The following is a 21,409-nucleotide window of genomic DNA, read 5'->3' on the forward strand; positions in this document are numbered from 1 at the left end:
CAATGAGCCAGTCATTCATGGAAAGGTAACAACTGAAAATATTGTTTGTGTGCATCGCTGTTCATCAAGCTATTTACCACAGCCACATATGGTACAAGCCAATATGGTACAAGCCAATATGGTACAAGCCAATATGGTACAAGCCAATATGGTGAATTGCTTTTATGATTACTAAATCAAAAATAACGGACAATGTGATTGGGTTTTGTATACTCATAAATCACTTCTGGATGGAGTTTACATATTTATTGCGCTTGTTTATAAAGTACTACTATAAAAAGCAAAACATGAGAATGTTTTCTGATTATTGTGAAGTCTCTCACTCCACAGCACATGAACGATGCTGGATGCTTACATAAATGCAAACGTCCAGTTCACAATCCTGCATTCTGGGTGCATGTTGGCATTTTGCTCTTAAAATTGTTGCAACGGCCAAAGTGGTTTTGCCATTGCCACATCTCTATCGCACACAATATTGCTGTACAGCTCAAATAAGATGCTCATGGAAAGGCACCATTCAAAATGTTAGGCTCACAGAGCACACGTTCTGTTTAATTGCTTTTGGTGAGACAAATATTGACTTTACAAGACAATAGTTATGTGGCTAGGTTAGTTACATTTCTGATCATGGGAACTTGGAGGATGGTGATGTTGAGGAAATTCAGTGTCGATAGCACCTTAGTCTCGTGATGGCTGGCAAGAGCAGATGATTAGCTTCTGTCTTGTGGGAGGTGATCACTGCCTAGAGTTTGTGTGGCTTGAATATTACTGCCACATATCAGTCACTGAGGAACTCTGAAAGGCATTGATCTTTTGACAATCATCACTGGAGAGGAGGCTACTGCTGAAACAACTGGCCGAAAGTGGCAATGGCGACATGAAGAATAATTGTTTTCAAACAGCGAGTGGTTAGCATCTGAAATCAGGCAGTGAGACACTGCCTCACAGTGTAGTAAATGCCAGTTCCATCAATGTATTGAAGAGGGAATTGGATTATTGCCGGAGAGAGGAAGAATATGCAAAGCTGGGGAGCGAAGGTTAGGAATGACACTCAGTAAATTGCTCCCACAGAGAGCTGACAGAGACATGACAAGCTGAACAGCCTTCTGTTGTGCGGTAACATTTCTGAGATTCTGTGAAGTGGCTGTAAATGCTTGGGCCTACTGCCCTGAGGAAGCCCTCTAGTAATGTCCTCAGGCTGAGGTAATTAGCGTCCAACAATCATAACCATAATTTTTTACACTGGGCATGGCTCCAGCCAACAATTCCTCAGCCAAATTCCTCCTGACTTCATTTTATGAGGGCTCCTTCATACCATACTTGGTAAAATGCTGCATTGATGTCAAGTGCAGTCATTTTCACCTCACCTCTGGAGTTCAGCTCTTTTTTATCCACTTTTGGGTTAAGGTTGTGGCGTGAAGCTGCTCGTCCATTTCCCCACGCACCCCCATTCCACCAGGAGTAATGTCAGCGTGCTACCAACAGGACATCACTGGACTTTTAGCTGTCAACTGCAGAGTGATGGAGGCAGAGACTTCTGCCTCTGAGTGCACCTGCTGTGGAACCGCAGGTCAATCTGATTGGCTGGTATTTCCAGCAGACCCTGGCACTGCCAAACGTTTGGGTGGGAGACCGCTGAATTCACAACCCATTTCATGAGGAAGGCCCAATGGATTTGCAGTGAGGTACATCAAGTGGTTCCTCCACCCATGGAAGGAGGATGCAAAGGGGGAGGAGGACAAGATTTGGTAAGCTGATTGCCAAGAAGGCACAACAACACCTTTTCTACCTCAGGCGAATCAGGAAATTTAGTATGACCATAAGGACCATCACCAACTTCTACGGATGCACCATTGAGAGCATACTGTCTGGGTGCATAATGGTCTGTACAGCAACTGTTTTGCACAGGACCATAAGAAACTACAGAAGTTGGTGTGCACAGCCCAGACCAACACGGAAGCCATCCTTCTATCCATGGACATCATTTACATGGTCCGCTGCTGTGGAAAGGCTACCATCATCAAAGACCCATCGCACCCCAGTAATGTTCTCCTACAACCCCTTCCATCAGGCAGAAGTTACAGAAGCCTGAAGCAGGTTCAGGAACAGCTTCTTCCCTGCTGTTATTAGTCTGATGAATGAGCTCTCCAGCCTCAAGTAATACTTATCTCGCTAATGCTGATCTTGCCTACCGCACGGCATGTGCAATATAATCTGTATGCCTCTAAGTCTTTTTGAACTATATATCCTTGCTTACTATGATCTGCCTGTACTGCTCAGAAACAAAGCTTTTCACTGTACTTAGGGACATCTGACAATAAATCAATCAATCAATCAATACAGTGGTTTCCCCTGATGCATGAAGAACATTCCCTTAAACATAGTACCCTACCACTTCCTTCCCATTGTTTCAAGGGCTTTAAAAAAATGGCTTGTCTATTCGGACCTACCTGACCATGTCAACTGTTTTTTGAAGCGAGTGGAGTAATACTCATTATGTCATTAAATGTGATAGGAAGGCTGCCAATTTCGGCATATGATTTCAGGTTGAGGTGAATGGGAAGGAGGTGGTCTGGGAACCCATCTGATTTTACATAAACTCACTTCCCCTACACCTGACCTGAACTTCAACCCACCAACCAGCCCAGTGGGTGTAGTGAAAAAGAACCTGAGGTTTGCCATCAAGTAACGTCAGAGAAAATCAAACTGAGAACAGGTTAGTGTGTTTCACATTCCAGTCAGAATGTTTGTCCAGAGCACAGAAATTTCAGGTTAAAATAAAATGTAAGACCATAAAGATGCCTCAAAAGACATTAGGAAGAACAAAGTGCGAGAACAGGAGTGAATGTGGATCATACAGCGCATCGAGCTGACTATGCCATTCGACACCTTCACGGCTTATCTTGGGCTTCAGATCTATTATCCTGCCCATTCCCTTCTCCCTCAATTCCCTGAGATAGCAAAACTCTGTCTACCACAGTGTTAAACAAACAAGAGTCAATAGCAAAATTTACAATGGCAAGAGAACATATTTTTAACCAGACTTTCCCACAGAGACTAATTGGCATTGAATTTGTACACAAAGGTAATTTTTCCTTTTCATCTCTTATTTAAAAAACAGGGAACTTCCACACTGCATTACTTTGTCTATTTTTGAAACTAACTTTATCATAGCAGGGAGTTGGCAATTTGACATCATGCAAAGAAATCCTGGAACCAAAATCACTTGAACTACTAAAGGAAGAAAACATAACAGTATCTAGAGGGAGCTGATAATATCACTGGGCAAGCGAATTCAGAAACTCTGGAGGCATGGTGGCTCAGTGGTTAGCACAGCTGCCTCACAGCACCAGGGAGCTGGGTTTACTGTGCGGAGTTTGCACATTCTCCCCGCGTCTGCTCAGGTTTCCTCCGGCTGCTCCAGTTTCCTCCCACAGTCCAAAGATGTGCAGGTTAATTGGATTGGCCATGCTAAATTGACCATAGTGTCCAGGGATGTGAAGGTTGGGTGGATTAGCCAATGGAAATGCAGTTTATAGGATGGGGTGGTGTTGGCGGGGGGGGCAGGTATGTCTGGATGGGATGCATTTTGGAGAGTCGCTGCGGACCTATTGGGCCAAATGATCTGTTTCTACATTGTTGGGATTCTATGATTCTAATGCCCTGAAGGACATGGTTTCAAACACACCAGGGCAGATGGTGATATTTCAATTCAATGAAATGTTAGCCGATTCACAAGCTAAATGACACAGTTGATGTTTGTTAAAAATCTACCTGATTCACTAATGTCTTACCATCTGCCATCCTTATGGAGACTGACCTATAATTGACTCCAGACCAACAATAATGTGGTTGACTCCTATTGGGAATAAGTGCTGGCTTGAGGATTCTTGTGGTGCAGTGGAAATATGTCCATCTTTGGGCCTGAGAGCTTGAGTTCATATCTTAGCTGCTACAGAGGTGTCGCATAGCATGTCTGAACAGGTTGATTAGAGATATCTAAATTGATGAATTAGGACTCAACCAAATTAACAACTGGCCTACATCCCATGGACGAGGACAAAATATTAATTTTTGGTTGTAATGATAATGCTCTTAACAAATCCAAAGGCTTTGATTCTGAGACATGTTGCTGAGGAATAATAGGGACACTGTGTGAAAAAAAAGGTGCACCTCAACAGTAAGCAATGATCATCAAAGAAATCACATTCCTCACGAACACTATACAGGTTTATCTGATGCAAAGTTCAATGGTGCAGACCAAATTTGATCTGCATTAAGCCTATTTTAGCTCTGATCGTTCTTCCACACACCCCAAATGGAAGCAAATATTGGCACACACTTTAACTACAACAGGAGTAATGGTTACTTGTATAAATTGCTGGTAAAAGAAAAGAAAATGACACAAGGTAAAAGGGAAACAAAACCAAACGCTAAAATCAAAAGTTTGATTTCAGCAAAAATGAATGAGTAAAACTGTAGACGTATTGATGACCGTTGGACTATCTAAAACAGTTATCCTTTAGTAAAATTAAAAAAGACTTGCATTTGTCCAATACTTCACAATGTCCAAAAACATTTTCCTGCCAGTTGAACAACTACAACTTGCATTTAACACAGTAAAATAGCTCAAAGAATCATGACACATCAGAATCCCTTAACGCAAGTGGCCAACAGTTTGTTGAAGAGGTAGATTTGTGAAAGGAGCAGGAGTGGGGTGCTAGTCTGCCCGCTTGCACATGTTGTGGGAGGCAGTTTAAGGACAGCTTAAGGGGAGAAAATACTGACAAGAATCAAGGACCTCTCACCCTAAGGAAGAAAATGAATAATCACAACAGAAACCAGGGTGTCTATATTATTAGAATCTACCAGCACAAATTACCCAAAATCAGCAAAATCACTGAACTTTTATTGACGTTAGTTTTACTGAATTTATTTTACTGTAAAATTATTGTAAAGTGAAAAAGGATTATGAAACAAAAAGTAAATACCCAGGTAATATAAATTAATTTTAAAACTCAGTTATCTCTGGAGCACTTTGTGAAGTTAATTAAACTGCTGAAGTTAGAAACAAGTTGAAAAGCATTACCCCTCTCATAGAAAAGTTACTCTCTCTGTATCACCCAGTTTCTTTCAAGAAAACTGAGAGCTCCAACAAAGAGCAACAAGAAAGTTGAGGGTCAAGTCAGTCACCAATAACACATTCTTGGCAAGCGTCTTCACATTAGATATAAAATACTTTTAATCCCCAACACATAAAAGAGATTTTATTTTCTTGGGAAAAAAAGTCAGCTTTTTTTCTCTCTGCAAAGGTGCTAAATCAAATAGAACAGATTAATTCACAGCAGCTGACAAAATACACGCCAATGAATAGTGCAAAATAGTCCAAAAGAAATAAAGACATTCAGGCTGCCCACCTTCATTTTAACCGCTGCCCTGTGGCTGCTTGCTCCATGTCTTGTTGCTATCCAATGTCGGTCTGCTTTAAGTATTGAAAGCTTAAAATTGGACCAGAAAAAGATCCCAGATAAAAGTAATTATTGGCAAAGACAGTTCCATTAAAAAATATTTGGTGCACAAATGCACTCAGAACGTACACCAAGCAATTGCTTGCAATGTGTACCAGAAGCATTTGGTTAAAAGTATACAGCACAATAGAATGATGGCTTGAACTTTTCGGGAACAAGTTTTACAGATTGGACATGGTTCTCCCTTCAATCATTCATCTGGCACACACAATGGTTTGTTAAGGAAGAGGCAAAACAAGATCCAGTAGCATGAATTAACCGTTTTAATACTGAACTGAGTGCAAGAATAGTCAGTACAGCTGTCAGGACAAATACTGGAACTCAGGATTTCAGGGTAAATCTACCAGCTGACCTTCAGTCATCCTTTTTAATACAACAGTTGTGCTTTGAAATATACTGTGAAAATAATGAATGCTTTACACACTGATTATATTTCTCCACTCCACTTTAGGACTAATTAGTGTAATGAAATTGCAAACATATCCACCTTCATGCTAAATTTAAAAAGGCACAAAGTGTGTTTTGCGGCAGATAAAGCATGTTTTGTGTCACTTGTGGTGGAACACGTTAATTCTAGGAAATTAAGATCATTTTGTCACATTTTTCCTCAGTTTCAACATCAACTATCCCTCGGGTAAGATACCACACACATTTACAGAGCCAAGCTCCCCACACTTCTTTGGTTGTCTGACCTCAAAAACATAGCAGACTATATTCTCTAATGCACCTAACACCCTTAATGCCCTCCGATGCCGTTCTCTATCAACATTGTTTAATTCAGCAGTTAAATAGGAAACTGGATGAAGAGATCTGGAATACAGTAATTTATCAGTTGGAGCGGTTCATGGAACCCAATCAGGGGGCTTTGGAATTAAAATGATGCCAAAACAAAAACAGTTTAAATAAGACCGTCAAACTCAGCAACAAATTCAAGAGTGTTTCACAGCCACTAGAATCAGAAATGAAACCACTCAAATAAAATTTACTAAGGTTTCTTTATGTCAGAAAGAGGCCTTTATCCTTTCAATTGCCTCGATTTGAATTCAGGTCTCAGAGGTGAAAGGGTAGTATTCTAACCTTTCGCTCCATCCATTCCCTGCCACTTTCCTTTTTAACAGCTAAATTCATTCTCTTGCCATTAGCTGCTATTACAAGAACCATCTGCTTGCATCACAACACTACTCAGGATTAAAAATAGACCTTTCACAAAGACTCGGTGCTGGCCTTATCTAATTCCCATTTACGCTGAATTGTAAAACTTTTAGGAGCGAACAAGCTAAAAACAATGGCAACTTGCTACAAAACATAGAAATCCTCTTCACCATCTCCTGTGCTCCTTCTCCAACAAATGCCAGCTTAATATGCAGAAGTGCTTCAATCAATCATCAACAAGGTTAATACAGCCTAATAACACAGGTTTGGATAGAGACTGACGAATAACAGAGGAGCTCATTTGAAATTGATTACAAGTATAGCACTCAGCATTCACAATGAACGCAGCCCTCCAAAGCATTTCTGTGCACAAAACCATTAATCTTCATTATAAGCAAGGATACAGAATGAAACAACTCAGAATGAAAGAATGGGGTGGTGGTTTGTGAATCAGATTTCTATTAATGCGCAGACAAAACCTAAATTTTCGGCATGTGACAGAAAATGGGCAAGCTATCAAACAAAGCATCCAAACTGGTCTATAAAAATTGAAATGTAAACCGCCAATTAAAGCTCATACAATAATAACAACACTGCAAACTACAGCAACATTTTGTGAAAAATGCTCATGGTCATCAGGCATGTTAAGCATTAAATTGCAAATTTCAGCTACATGCACAGGAAAGATGAAAGTCTAGTAAATTTACTAGAGATGTTGTTTACAGAAAAAAGTCATAAATTAAAGACTTTTAGATAATTACATTAAATTCGGGGCTGAATTTTGATGATTTACTTCTTTTCAACAAACATTTTAGATAAAAGTTGCTTCTTTTTCATACAATGGTGTTCCTGCATTTTATCTGAATCCAGCACATCATGAGGAAAGAATTGTTAAAGTATTTTCCCTCGGTGCGACACTAACACTTATTTTCATGTTGCAGCAATAAAATATAAAGTGATTTGAAGGCACTGGGAGATGCAAAGAAATTTCATTACTCCAAGAGTTAAGAAGCCAGTGCACAATCTTACTGCACATTATATCAGTAATGATGGGCAAACCTTTCACCTTTTAATTGAAATCTCTATTCTCCTGGCTCGCTGAGCAATGGAGAGAGACTTTACAGCTGCAGTATTTCTTTGTACATGGATCAATTACTAGTCTATCTGAAAAGCCACATACCAAAATTTCACACAGAAAAACTGACTAATTTTATTCCTCCAATTCTATTCCTTCTTCAAGTCAAAAATTAACCCAAAATTTGCTGTTAATGCTTCATATATCGGGTTAGCGTGAAAATTCCTTTCAAAACATCACCATACCTTATTGCATGCTATGTTTTTATTGTCTGCTTTTTTAATTGAGGTATAAATTTCAGTTTTCACAGACCAGTAAGGATGCTTTGTTTTATGCGTTACACGTTTGTTATCATATGCCTGAAATTCAGATTTTACATACACGTTGATAGAAATCTTGTTGTCAATCACCATTCCTGTCAATACATGGGTCCACAGGTGCAGCAGTCTGCTTGCACTTTTACCGAGTAGCTGTGCTTGAGAGTGGGCAGTGAATGCTGGCAAATTAATAGACAATAAGGGGCAACACAGCTGAGCCCAATCCTTGCCCTTGCACAATGCCCACAAACAGTTCACTGACTAGCCAACAGAAACAAGATTTTTTCAAAGAATTTCTCCCCACCCTAGTTTGGCCAATTGAAAGTCAATGAAGTATTTACCCTTTTGCAGGTTGAAACCATTGCACTCAGAATCGAAAAAGGATGAAGCCTGAGGATTTTCAAGATCTGTACTGTTTGGTAGCATAACATTTAATCTAACATTCCCCCACTAAGTCATGAAGTGGTATTAAAATCTACAAAGAAAAAATCGTGCGAGTAGTATAATTCTTAATTCAAAGTAACTTATCTCAGCTATATCTCACTAAATTTATACAATAAAAATGATGCTTGCAGATTCAATTATTTTTACCAAAGATCTCACTAAAGATTGAAAAATTTCATTTTACGTTAATGTACACATACAAAAGAAACATTGGCTTATCCTCATGTTCCGTGAAAAATAAAAGATAGCAGCAGCAGTACCACATTCAGTAGGGTAATTGGGGACAAACAGATTGGATCGCCTACCCTTCACTTTGTCTACATTTCAGTCAGGAGACAACCTCGACTCACTACTCACCATTACCCACAACAATTCGAATCCCCTTCGGCACACAGGCTGCCAGCAAACATTATTAACTTGAGAGTTCTGCCTTCATTCAACAGTGAAACTGTGATACTACGATAGAAAGTAACACCTACAAAGGCACCCTCTCCCTCCCACCTTCTCTGCAGGGTACCTCGTTGTCAAGATGTGCAATTGGAAGATATGTAGAGTTCTGTGGAATGATTGACTTACTCTTGCTGTCTGTTCTTATGACTTCAGACAATCACATCTAAATCTTTACTCAATGCCTTTTGCCTCATCCGCTTGTGCTAAAAGGGTAGTTTCACCCAAAATAACCCTCCAGCACCACACTCCAATGAATGTGACAGAAAATCTGTCCCCATGCTACTACATAATATTCAACTTGAAATTCATTCCTAAATTATTATGTTCATAGCTAATAGATGTGATCCATTTACAACAATTCACAGCCTGCAACGTGAGCAAATTTGTAAAATACCCTAATCAATGCTGCAAATTCTTGCTTGGAAATAACAACAAGGTCAACTTTATCATAGACAAAACTTTGCACCTCACACTTCCCTTTCAGTTTGGTGTTGACAGAGCTGTCTGGCGCAGTGTGAGGTGAGTTGTTTCTTGCTGCATTGCCCCAATTCATCTCAAGTAGCAACACTGTCAAATATATTTCAGAAACTGCAATTTTATACTGATTTTGATCAAAGACAGAAAGCTCAGATTACATTTACTACCTCCAGGAAATGACCACAAAAAGCACAGAAACCGAAGAAAATAAAAACTGGTCATCAGAAAGTCTGTCGTGCACAATATTTACATGTTAAAACGTTTGGGAAAGCGACAAAATCCTTCAATCCTTAAGTTTAGAAACTGAACCAAAAAGATGTTCCTTTTCCCAACTTACTTTCTTTTTCCTAAATTAATTAAGAAACTTACATGCATATGCACGGTATTTCCTGACATCAGGAGACCTAATATCGTTTAAAACATCAAGGTGCTTCAAGACTTTTTAAACTGGGAATCTGTGTTCAGAATTTTCATCGCCTAATTTTTACCATTCTCCTCATTTAGTAAAAGACATCTTGTGATTACTTTAAGAAACAGAAAATTCCGCCTTATGTCATTTGTTCGCAGATGCCGTCTGACACCTCATATGTATCCTGTATTCCCTATTAGCATTTATCCCTTTTATCACCCAACACATCTCTGGGTTCTAAACTTCTGAACTTTCACTTTGTACTGTCCGTTGTATAGCTTTATTTTTGTTTCCGGTTGTATTCTTAAAAGGCGTTTTAAAAATGACCAGCACCATCACAATCAGCTTGGGGTGGGCAGCGGGTGGGGGGGGGGGGGGCCTTTTCAGTTAAGAGAAATGATGTGGAAGAGCCGGTGTTGGGCTGGGGTGGACAAAGTGAAAAATCACACACCAGGTTATAGTCCAACCATAACCTGGCGTTGTGTGATTTTTAACTGAGTCAAGAGAAACAAAGTGGCAGGTGATTGCAGCGTTAAAAGCTGTCACAAAGGGCGGTGGGTGAAATCAGCTCTCTGAATTTGCAAAGGCCTCAGAAACTACCCGCTAGTTTTGATCAGTTTTGGCAAGCCTGCTTCAGTTTACTGGCAATCTCGCCCCAGCACTGACCCCCAACTCTGACAACAACAAGAAGTCAATGTCTCCTGGCTTGTCCAAAACTTTTAAGTCCCCACCCATAGCTACCTTTCAGCCAACTGATCTGATCTCTCCCTCACTCCCACCACATCCTTCGGAAGTCTGGCTCAAACACATCTCACTAACCTGTTGGACGACTATGTTGTAGATCGGGGGGGGGGGGGGGGGATGTTTACACTTGAGACAGCGAATGCAGGTTGTTGTTGAAAAAAACACGGTTTGTATGTTGGACTGAACTGCCTTACTCTTAAACCCGAATGTGAGTAGTTGTGACTGCTTCCGTAAGTGAGTTGTTCCACTCAAATTGGGGGTTTGTTAAGTAAGCTTGGAGTCAAGAAGTGAGATGGGAAGCTGAGGATTAAATTCAAATAGTGCAGTTTCTCTATGTAATTTATAAGTTGAGGGTCGTGGAAGAAAATAAAAGTCTAACTCGGAGAATTCGAATTAAACCTGCAGCCTTCGTGGTGAATAAGCGAGAGGCGGTAAAGGAAACTAAACAACAAAAAGAAACCCCGAGATTTCAAAGTGTTTTGTCAGACGCTGAGGAATGGAAAAGGGAGCCGAGGCTCTCTCTCAGGAGAGATGGCATCGTGCCTCCATCTTAAAGCCATAAGTAAGGAGTCCACGGACTGACTTATACAGGGCACGGCGCTCGTCTCCAAATCATGAGAGAGATCAGTTCAGTGTCCACCCCATAGTCAGATTCCCATCAATCCCGATCGTTGTTAGCGATGCACACCCTTGCAAACTCAACATTGTGGCTGGAGCCACATTTCCACAGACAGAGCAGAGAGAGAGGGTCCACTGTGCATGTGGTCTGCTGTCCCTTTCTTTGGTGAGCTGCCCTGTTCCCTGTGTGTGTCCGCACATTGCTGCTGGAACACCCGACTCTCTCATCCAGCGAGCAACGGGAACTGCAATCGGAAGGGGCCGCATGCAACAGTTCGGAATCTGCCCAGGTACCGGCTTGCATTTGCAAACTTCAGCTGAACGGGTGCCCAGGCGCTACAACTCTCCCCAAAAGCCAGAGGTGTTTATCTATCTCTGTCACACAAACCATTCTTCAGAGAATGAATCAGTAACGGGTGAGCAGGGGACTTACTCCTGTCGTTTTGTTATTGTCGTTTCCCATACTTTGAAGGGGCTGGTGAAAGGAACTACAAGCGGTCACATGTATACACCCCCCCCTCCCCCCACTCCCAGCCCAGTGACCCCAGATACCGTCAAAACAATTCAACTGTTTCCCTTAAAGAATCAAAACAAGACAAGCAGCCCTTTGCGCGCCCCTGCCTGACTGTGTAAAACTATCGGTCAGTTTCTGAATCACACACACAGATACAGACACACCAGGAAGAATCAAGTTGGTGGCACAGAACATTCCCGAGGGATTCCCGAGGCAGCTGATGGGAGAGATCACACCGCACCCCGGCATCGCCTGCGACGTTGGGCAACGAGAAGAAAACATGTCTTTTTTTTTCTCAAAAGAAAAGCCAATTCTTCAATTGCACGGTCTCCTGTCAGCCTGCACAGGGCGGCAGGTTTGCTGGTGAGAAACTCTCCTCACATCACACGGTTCAGAGCCGTCAATCCCACACAAAGAGCCACGGGAGAGGGAGGACAGAAACACACACACACACACACACACAGAGAAAAGTTTGTAAAATCATTAAAAGTCTCCCAACTTCCACTCCTGTTCAGCAAGCGAGTACGCTCCAGACTCGTCTTAAAACGCTTGTTACAGCAGGAACTGCGAACGCTTACTTCAAAGAACCCAAACAATGCGCGCCACAGAAAATTAAACTTCGCAGATCCCCTGACTGAAGGATGCACCCTCAGACACTCAGGGCCGATGCAGTCAGAGACAAGGGACACACACGCAGGGAGAGCAGATCGCTGCGCTGTGTGTATGTGGTGGGGGGAAGCCTGGCGGCGGCTGATCCCTGTTTCTCTGACAAGCGTACACATGGCCCGGCGCCGCCACACCGACCTTACCTCAGCAGCTGGGGAGAGCCGGCTTCCCCTGGAGCCTGGACACAATGCCCCTCATGGCCAGCGGCTGCCCTGAACAAGCCCTGCACGGGGTGGGGTGGAGACGGGATGCTGAAGGCGTCTCTTCTCTCTCCCTCTCTCTGGGTTCTCAGCGTTGTCGGTTTGACTGTGAGAGCGGGCGGCGAGCTTCCACACGCACACATGCCCCCACCCCCCTCCTCCCCTCCTCTCCCTGCCTAAGCTGATGCAGAGCGCCCGTCCTTTCATGCTGTGTCCAATCAGTGCATCTACGATGCAATGATTTAAGGGGTCAGCCATAAATAAACTTGCTGGTGAATAATGGCTTTCTACTTGTTTTCTGAAGCTGCCGTGCGATAGGATGCATCTAATTACTAACAACACCGAATATATATGTATATATAATATCCATTATATATATATAGTATGTGTGTGTTCATTTCTGGCAGGTCAATGTTATGCAGCGCCCTGCTCTGGTTAACCCTTGTGTGCCAGCCCCAATGGTACCCAGTAAAGTCTTATTTATTGCTGTTAGATGGGGTTAACGCGGGACTGCAGGGAAAACCTCCCCATTTACAGTCTGCTCCGCGCTGCAAACAGCGACCGCTTTCCCAAGCTCAACTGGTGAGAGTTGCGAGGAACCCGCTACCACTTCCAGAAGAAATGGCTGGATGATGTTCCTCGGCCTCCCGCGCCCAAGATCTCTCTTCACAGGTATCGATAGAAACCTGAACCCCATCTATTTCCGCAGGAAGGACCTGTTGTCCTTGTTTATCTATGGAGACTGCATGTTCTGGTTGGCACACCGTTTGTCGGCTGATAGAAGTTTCAAAACTCCCATGATAAGCTGGAAAGTTGCTTTCATAGCTTCACACAGCACGGAGTCAGACCCTTTGGCCCACCTCCTAAATGCTGCGCTGATCTCCTAAACTGAACTAGTCCCATTTACCTTAACTTGGTCCATATTCCTCTAAGTAAAAAACAATGACTGCAGATGCTGGAAACCAGTGTCTGGATTAGAGTGGTGCTGGAAAAGCACAGCAGTTCAGGCAGCATCCGAGGAGCAGTGAAATCGACGTTTCGTGCAAAAACCCTTCATCAGGAATACAGGCAGAGCGTCTGAAGGGTGGAGAGATAAGTGAGGAGGGTGGGAGTGGGGGGGGGGGGTGAGAAAGTAGCATAGAGTACAATGGGTGAGTGGGGGAGGGGATAAAGGTGATAGGTCGGGGGGGCGGAGGGTGAAGTGGATAGGTGGAAAAGAAGATAGGCAGGTAGGACAAGTCATGGGGATAGTGCTGAGCTGGAAGTTTGGAACTGGGGTGAGGTGGGGGAAGGGGAAATGAGGAAACTGGTGAAGTCCACATTGATGCCCTGGGGTTGAAGTGTTCTGAGGCGGAAGATGAGGTGTTCTTCCTCCAGGCGTCTGGTGGTGAGGGAGCAGCGGTGAAGGAGGCCCAGGACCTCCATGTCCTCGGCAGAGTGGGAGGGGGAGTTGAAATGTTGGGCCACAGGGCGGTGTGGTTGATTGATAGCCTTTCCTGTCCATGTATCTGTCCAAATATGATTTAAATGTTATAATTGTACCTGCCTTTACCACTTCCACTGGCAGCTCATTCTATATACCTCCCACATTCCTTGTGTAAAATTTGCCTCTCACCTTAATGCCTAGTTTTAGACTCCCTACCCCAGGGAACAGACCTTGGCTATTCACCTTATCTATGCCCCTCATCATTTTGCAAACCTCTATAAGGTCACCTCTCAGCCTCCTATGCTCCAAGGGAAAAAAAAGTCGTAGCCTATCCAAGCTCTCCTTATAACCCCTCCAGTCTTACTTTCAAGAAATTTTGCTCGGCTGGAGCCAGAACAAATAACAAAAATGTCACAGAAAACTTCTGGATTAATACATAAACCTAAAAAGGTTTGTTCATGCCCCTTACACAAGGGAATCTGCCAGTCTTACTCGGTTGGCCGAAGCAGGATTCCGATCCCACAGTGCACTGTTAACATATAGTACAAAAAACAAAATGCTGGAGAAACTCAGCTCAATTAAGGTTTCGAGCAGGGTCACCAGATACAAAACTTTAATTTTCCTTTCTCTCCACAGATGCTGCCAGATCTACCGAGTTTCTCCAGCAATTCCTGTTTGTTGCTTTCCATCATCAGCAGTTCTTTGGTTTTCATGTTTAACTTGTAGCACAGTCAGACAATCAAGGCAATCTTGCCATGTTGACTCTGCTAAGGAACATGGAACTCTGTATCACAGCTAAACCATCACAGGTGATGTCCTATAATTCAGAAGAAGAGTTATATCAGACTCAAAATATTAACTTTGTTTCTCTCTCCACAGATGCTGGTAGATATGCTGATTTTTCCAGCATTGTTTGTTTTTATCTCAGATTTCCAGCATCTTGCCTTTATTCGTCATAAGTGATGATTTATTATAATCTATTAAGAGCCAAAAAATAAAATGGTTATGCATAAATAGCTCAGATTTGCAGAATTATTACTCAGCCCATTATGTCTATATCAGCTTTCCGAAAAGCAATTTACCTTGTGCCATTCTCCTGCCTTGTGCATGTAGCCGTGCACATTGTTCTTTTCAAATAAGTCTGCCTTCCTTTGAATGCATCAGTTGAACCTACCTTTACCACATTCTCAGGCTCCTTCTCACCATGAAGGAGCTTACTTCTGTTGCCAATTACGTCAAATTCATCCCTTTTTCCCCTCTTGATCCTTTCACAAATGGTCTGTACAATTTACATATAGAGTATAATTATAACTCTTTTGTGTATATAGGAGGATTATATACTTTGGCAATAAAAAATATGCTTCCACTTTTACACCATCATTTTGTCCTTAATTGCTCTTCCTTTCCCATTTCATATATGAATTCATTGAGCAGTGGATGAACGGACAGCAGACCTACATTGTTAATTTCTTACCCCCCTGACTTCTTCCCCTTTTGTCAGCATCCAGCATGGGGCTGAATGTTTAGGTCCTGATGAGGTCCTGGAAAGAGGCAAAAGAAAACTTGCAGCAACTGGCGTGTCATTTTGCTGGTGCTGGCCATTTTTTTGCCAAGCTGAGCTCAGGGGAGCAGGCCACCAAGTCTCATTAGTCCATGAGGCTCACTCAGAGATCCACTAAACTGAGTTGATGGATGGGATGTATCCCAGATTACAGAGGGAAGTGAGAGAGAAAATAGCTGGGGTCTTAACAGATATCTTTGCAGCATCCTTGAACATGGGTAAGGTTCCAGAGGAGGAGAGAATTGTTAATGTTGTCCCCTTGTTTAAGAAGAGTAGTAGGGGTAATCCAGGTAATTATAGACTGGTGAGCCTGATGTCAATGGTAGGGAAGCTGTTGGAGAAGATACTGAGGGATAGGATCGATTTACATTTGGGAGAAAAGGGCTTGTCAGTGATAGGCAATTTGGTTTTGTGCAGGGAAGGTCATGTCTTACCAACTTTATAGAATTCTTTGAGGAAGTGACAATGTTGATTGATGAGGGAAGGGCTGTAGATGTCATATACATGGACTTCAGCAATGTATTTGATAAGGTTTCCCATGGTAGGCTGATGGAGAAAGTGAAGTTGCATGGGGTCCAGCTAGATGGGTATAGAATTGGCTGGGCAGCAAGAGACAGAGAATAGTAGAGAGAAGGAAGTTGCTCAAAATGGAAAACTGTGACCAGTGGTGTTCCACAGGGATCCATGCTGGGACCACTGTTGGTTGTGATATACATAAATAATCTCGAGGAAGGTATAGGTGGTCTGATTAGCAAGTTTTCAGATTACACTAAGATTGATGGAGTAGCAGATAGAGAAAGAGATTGTCAAAGAATGCAGCAGAACATAGATAGATTGGAGATTTGGGCAGATGAATGGCAGATGGAGTTCAATCCGGGCAAATGCAAGGTGATGCATTTTGGAAGATCCAGTTCAAGACCAAACTAAACAGTAAATGGAAAAGACCTGGGATGTATAGAGAAATCTGGGTGTTCAGGTTCATTGTACATTGAAGATGGTAACACAGGTCGATCGAATAGTCAAGAAGGCATACAGCATACTTTTCTTCATCAGATGGGGCACTGAGTACAAGAGATGGTAGGTCATGTTACAGTTGTATCGGACTTTGGTTCGGCCACATTTGGAATACTGCATACAGTTCCAGTTGCCACATTACTAAAAGGATGTGGATGTTTTGGAGAGGGTGCAGAGGACGTTCACCAAGATGTTGTTTAGTATGGAAGGTGCTAGCTATAAAGAGAGGTTGAGTAGATTAGGATTATTTTCATTAGAAAGACGGAGGTTGAGGGGGTCCTGATTGAGGCCTTCAAAATCATGAGAGATATAGACAGGCTGGAAAAGCAAGAAGCTTTTTCCCAGATTGGGAGACTCAATTTCTAGGGGTCACAAGTTTAAGGTGAGAGGGGCGAAGTTTAAGGGAAATATGCGCGGAAAGGTCTTTACACAGAGGGTGGTGGGTGCCTGAAATGCGTTGCCAGCAGAGGCGGGAGAGGTGGGCACGATAGCATCATTTAAGATGTATCTAGACGGATACATGAATGCACAGGGAGCAGAGGAATACAGATTCTCGGAAAATAGGTAACAGGTTTAGATAGAGGATCCGTGCAGGCTTAGAGGGCCAAAGGGCTGTAATTTTCTTTGTTCTTCTTTGTTCTTTATTCCTGGGGAGAATTTCAAAGGGATTCCACAGTCTGAAAGAGACTCAAAAAACCTCGAAACTAACATACCAAGATGAGTGGGGAAGTAGTTTGTATTGTTCATTCATTAATAGATTCTTTCCTTTGAAGATGTTCATTGTCTGGCATTGTGTGGTGCCAACATTATTTCCCACTTATCAACCCAATCCAGGATATTGTCTAGGTCATGTCAAATATGATCATGGACTATTTCAATATCTGAGGAGTTGTGAATGGTGCTGAATATTGTACAGCTATCAGCAATCATCCCAATCTCCAATGTTATTAGATTAGATTAGATTAGATTCCCTACAGTGTGGAAACAGGCCCTTCAGCCCAACCAGTCCACACCGACCCCCCGAAGAGTAACCCACACAACCCATTTCCCTCTGACTAATGCACCTGATACTATGGGCAATTTAGCATGGCCAATTCACCTGACCTGCACATCTTTGGACTGTGGGAGGAAACCCACACAGACATGGGGAGAATGTGCAAACTCCACACAGATGGTCACCCGAGGCTGGAATCAGACCTGGGACTCTGGTGCTGTGAGGCAGCAGTGCTAACCACTGAGCCACCATGCCGCCATCCCTCCGTGATGGAGGGAATGTTTCTGATGAAGAAGATGGGCCTAGAATACAACTCCGATTTACTGCTAACAACCACCACCATTTTCCTTTGTGCTTGGTATGACTGCAATGAGGGGATAACTTTTCCCTTGATTTCTGTTAACTTTGTATTTGCAAGGCTTCCTTGATGCCACTATTGGTCCAATATACCTTGATATCAATGACAGTTACTCTCATCTCCCTCTTGAATTAAATTCTTTTCAGGTCTATGTTTGAGTCAGGGCTGTAATGAAGTCTACAGATCAATGGCTCTGGCTTCATTTGCAACCCAGTACCAGAGTAGGAACTAGTACTGTCTTTATTGTGTAGGGTAACTACATGTATTGAAAGGGTTAAATCCAATCCAAAATAAATACAGGAACTGTGTATAATTAGCCCACTATAAATCCTGAACAATCACTATTACTTGTACAAATAATTCTATTTTGAGAGGCTTCCTGACATAGGGATGCATTCATTCATTTTAGAGGAATTAATTTGCAAGTAGAACACATAAGTGAGGGTGTATTATTAATCCACTTTTACTTGTAGTTTTCCTGTAGTTTGGAATGTGAACTATGATTACTTATGTCTCTTTTTATCAATCTATGAAATCATTAGTTTACAATCCTGCTCTCGGAATAGAGAGCTAGATTTAGCCATGTAAAAGTTGGAGTGGAGGAGCTATCCAACAACTGTTGAAGTCACTTAATTGCAGCTAGAAACAGTTCAGATTTAAAGCCTGACATGCTATATCATAGACAGCCAATGGTAAGGGTATGGGTAATTTAAGTCACTTTTAGTCCATTCTACCTTAATTTCCATAATATTTTTCTTTATCCTAGAAGAGTAAATACTCATCCAAGAGAGAAAGGATACACGATCAGTTTCAGTCTGTGAAGACTGTCACTATTATAAGTCCACTCTTCTGAAATGGATATATGTTTTACTCCACTGGGGCAGTCAATCATTAAGATTATTGAGAAAATGAGCTGAGAGTGGAAAACACCAATTTCTCTGTCCTGAAGTGGATAACAGCTTTTGCAGTAGAAATTTGGAGTCAAGTCATTGCTTCTATTATAAACAGAGTTGAGAAGTGGTGCAATCCAATTCAAACGCTGCCTGATGTCCTCCAGAAATTGGACTGGAGTCATTTTCCAAATTACCAAGAGAGTAGGTGAAGAAAACTGTTTGACCTATTTGATCTCAACCTTCAAAAATACCTACACAAACATATGTTCATTACAACACTGAGCTGTTTCATAATTGTGCTCAATGTTTTGGCTGCTGCTACCATTTTTCTAGCAACACATTCCAGCTGTGGATTTACCCTGTGCAAAGAAATACTTCCTGAAGTCCATGTAGAATTGAAGCCCAAAGATCTATGGAATTATACCACATTTTCTGCTGCAGTGACTATTGTTCCTTTAACACTGCTGTCTTGCTAATAGAATAATCATAATGATTATAATTTCCCTCAATTGGACAAAAGGGGTCGGTTAGCTCAGTTGGCTCTACAGCTCGTAATGTGAAGTGATATCAACAATGTGGGCTCAATTCCTGCATCTGGCTGAGGGTACCATGAAGGACTCTCCTTCTCAATCTTTTCCCTTGTCTGAGGTGTGGTAACCACCACCAGTCGTCTTTCTCAGATGAGAGACCAGCACCATTGTTTACGAAGACTCTGCTGACTTTACATTTACCAATTAGATATCTCTGTTGAACATTCTGCAGAACATTTATGGCCAGATTCATGAAGCACTTGGACAAATTATTCCAACACTTGTTAGCCAGGAGGTTGACTCAAAGACACTTTGGACATAGAACATAGAAAATAGAAAAATACAGTGCAGTACAGGTCCTTCGGCCCTCGATGTTGCGCCAATCCAAGCTCACCTACCCTACACTAGCCCACTATCCTCCATATGCCTATCCAATGCCCATTAAATGCCCATAAAGAGGGAGAGTCCACCACTGCTACTGGCAGGGCATTCCATGAACTCACGACTCGCTGAGTAAAGAATCTACCCCTAAAATCTGTCCTATACCTACCACCCCTTAATTTAAAGCTATGGCCCCTCGTAATAGCTGACTCCATACGTGGAAAAAGGTTCTCATGGTAACCCTATCTAAACCCCTAATCATCTTGTACACCTCTATCAAGTCACCCCTAAACCTTCTTTTCTCCAATGAAAACAGCCGCAAGTGCCTCAGCCTTTCCTCATACGATCTTCCTACCATACCAGGCAGTATCCTGGTAAACCTCCTCTGCACCCGTTCCAGTGCCTCCACATCGTTCCTATAGTATGGCGACCAAAACTGCACACAATACTCCAGATGCGGCCGCACCAGAGTCTTATACAACTACAACATGACCTCAGGACTCCAGAACTCAATTCCTCTACCAATAAAAGCCAGTACGCCATATGCCTTCTTCACCGCACTATTTACCTGGGTGGCAACTTTCAGAGATCTGTGTACATGGACACCAAGGTCCCTCTGCTCATCCACACTACCAAGTATCTGACCATTAGCCCAGTACCCCATCTTTTTGTTACTCTTACCAAAGTGAATCACCTCACACTTACCCACATTGAACTCCATTTGCCACCTTTCTGCCCAGTTCTGCAACTTATCTGTATCCCGGTGTAACCTGACACATCCTTCCTCCCTGTCAACAACTCCACCGACTTTCGTATCATCCGCAAACTTGCTCACCCAACCTTCTAGCCCCTCCTCCAGGTCATTTATAAAAATGACAAACAGCAATGGTCCCAAAACAGATCCTTGTGGAACACCGCTAGTAACTGCACTCCAAGATGAACCTTTACCATCAACTACTACCCTCTGTCTTCTTCCAGCCAGCCAATTCCTAATCCAAACCTCCAACTCACCCTCAATGCCATACCTCCGTATTTTTTGCAGTAGCCTACCATGGGGAACCTTATCAAACGCCTTACTAAAATCCATATACCGCTTTACCCTCATCTACCTCCTTAGGCACCTTCTCAAAGAATTCAATAAGGTTTGTGAGGCACGACCTGACCTTCACAAAACCATGCTGACTATCCTTGATCACATTATTCCTATCCAGATGTTCATAAATCCTATCCCTTACAATTCTCTCTAAGTCTTTGCCCACAACAGAAGTGAGACTCACCGGCCTATAGTTACTAGGGTTATCCCTACACCTCTTCTTGAACAAGGGAACCACATTTGCTATCCTCAAACAAGGGAACCACATTTACTATCCTATGTCCAGGCAGTGCTGAATACGTAGCCTTTCTCTTTAAAAACTCATCCTAACTTGCATTGACAAATGCTGGTGTCAACTAAATGCAGATCCTATGCAGGAACCAACTCAAGCAGAGTATAAACCCTTCATACTGGCCTGAGGCCAAAGTGCACATGGACCCTATGGGCTCTGGTTTAGAAGTGGATAGAATCAACAGGAGCTTAATTTGGTACAGAGAAACCCTTTGACACAAGCAATGTATATGTGAGATCCAGGAGAAGACAAAAGCGATGCCAACCCAAGGCC

At 42.5% G+C, this 21,409-nt stretch overlaps 1 protein-coding gene across 19 annotated transcripts in view; it reads right to left on the reverse strand.

Moving 5' to 3' along the window:
* LOC122557375 (teneurin-3) overlaps positions 1 to 21,409 on the reverse strand; it is a 2,678,940-nt gene that overhangs the window by 851,329 nt on the left and 1,806,202 nt on the right. Inside the window, exon 1 of one of the 19 annotated variants that reach the window (XM_043705089.2) lies at positions 12,538 to 12,710. The exons of the other annotated variants lie outside the window; for them this stretch is intronic. The gene's annotated coding sequence lies outside the window, so the exon portion shown is untranslated. Of the gene's footprint in view, positions 1 to 12,537; positions 12,711 to 21,409 lie in introns of those variants that run through there. 19 annotated transcript variants of the gene reach the window in all.

The sequence above is a fragment of the Chiloscyllium plagiosum genome, unplaced genomic scaffold, assembly GCF_037043375.1.
Source record: "Chiloscyllium plagiosum isolate Xiang-an unplaced genomic scaffold, Cpla_swu_hap1 HiC_scaffold_2, whole genome shotgun sequence".
Taxonomy (NCBI): Eukaryota; Metazoa; Chordata; class Chondrichthyes; order Orectolobiformes; family Hemiscylliidae; genus Chiloscyllium; species Chiloscyllium plagiosum.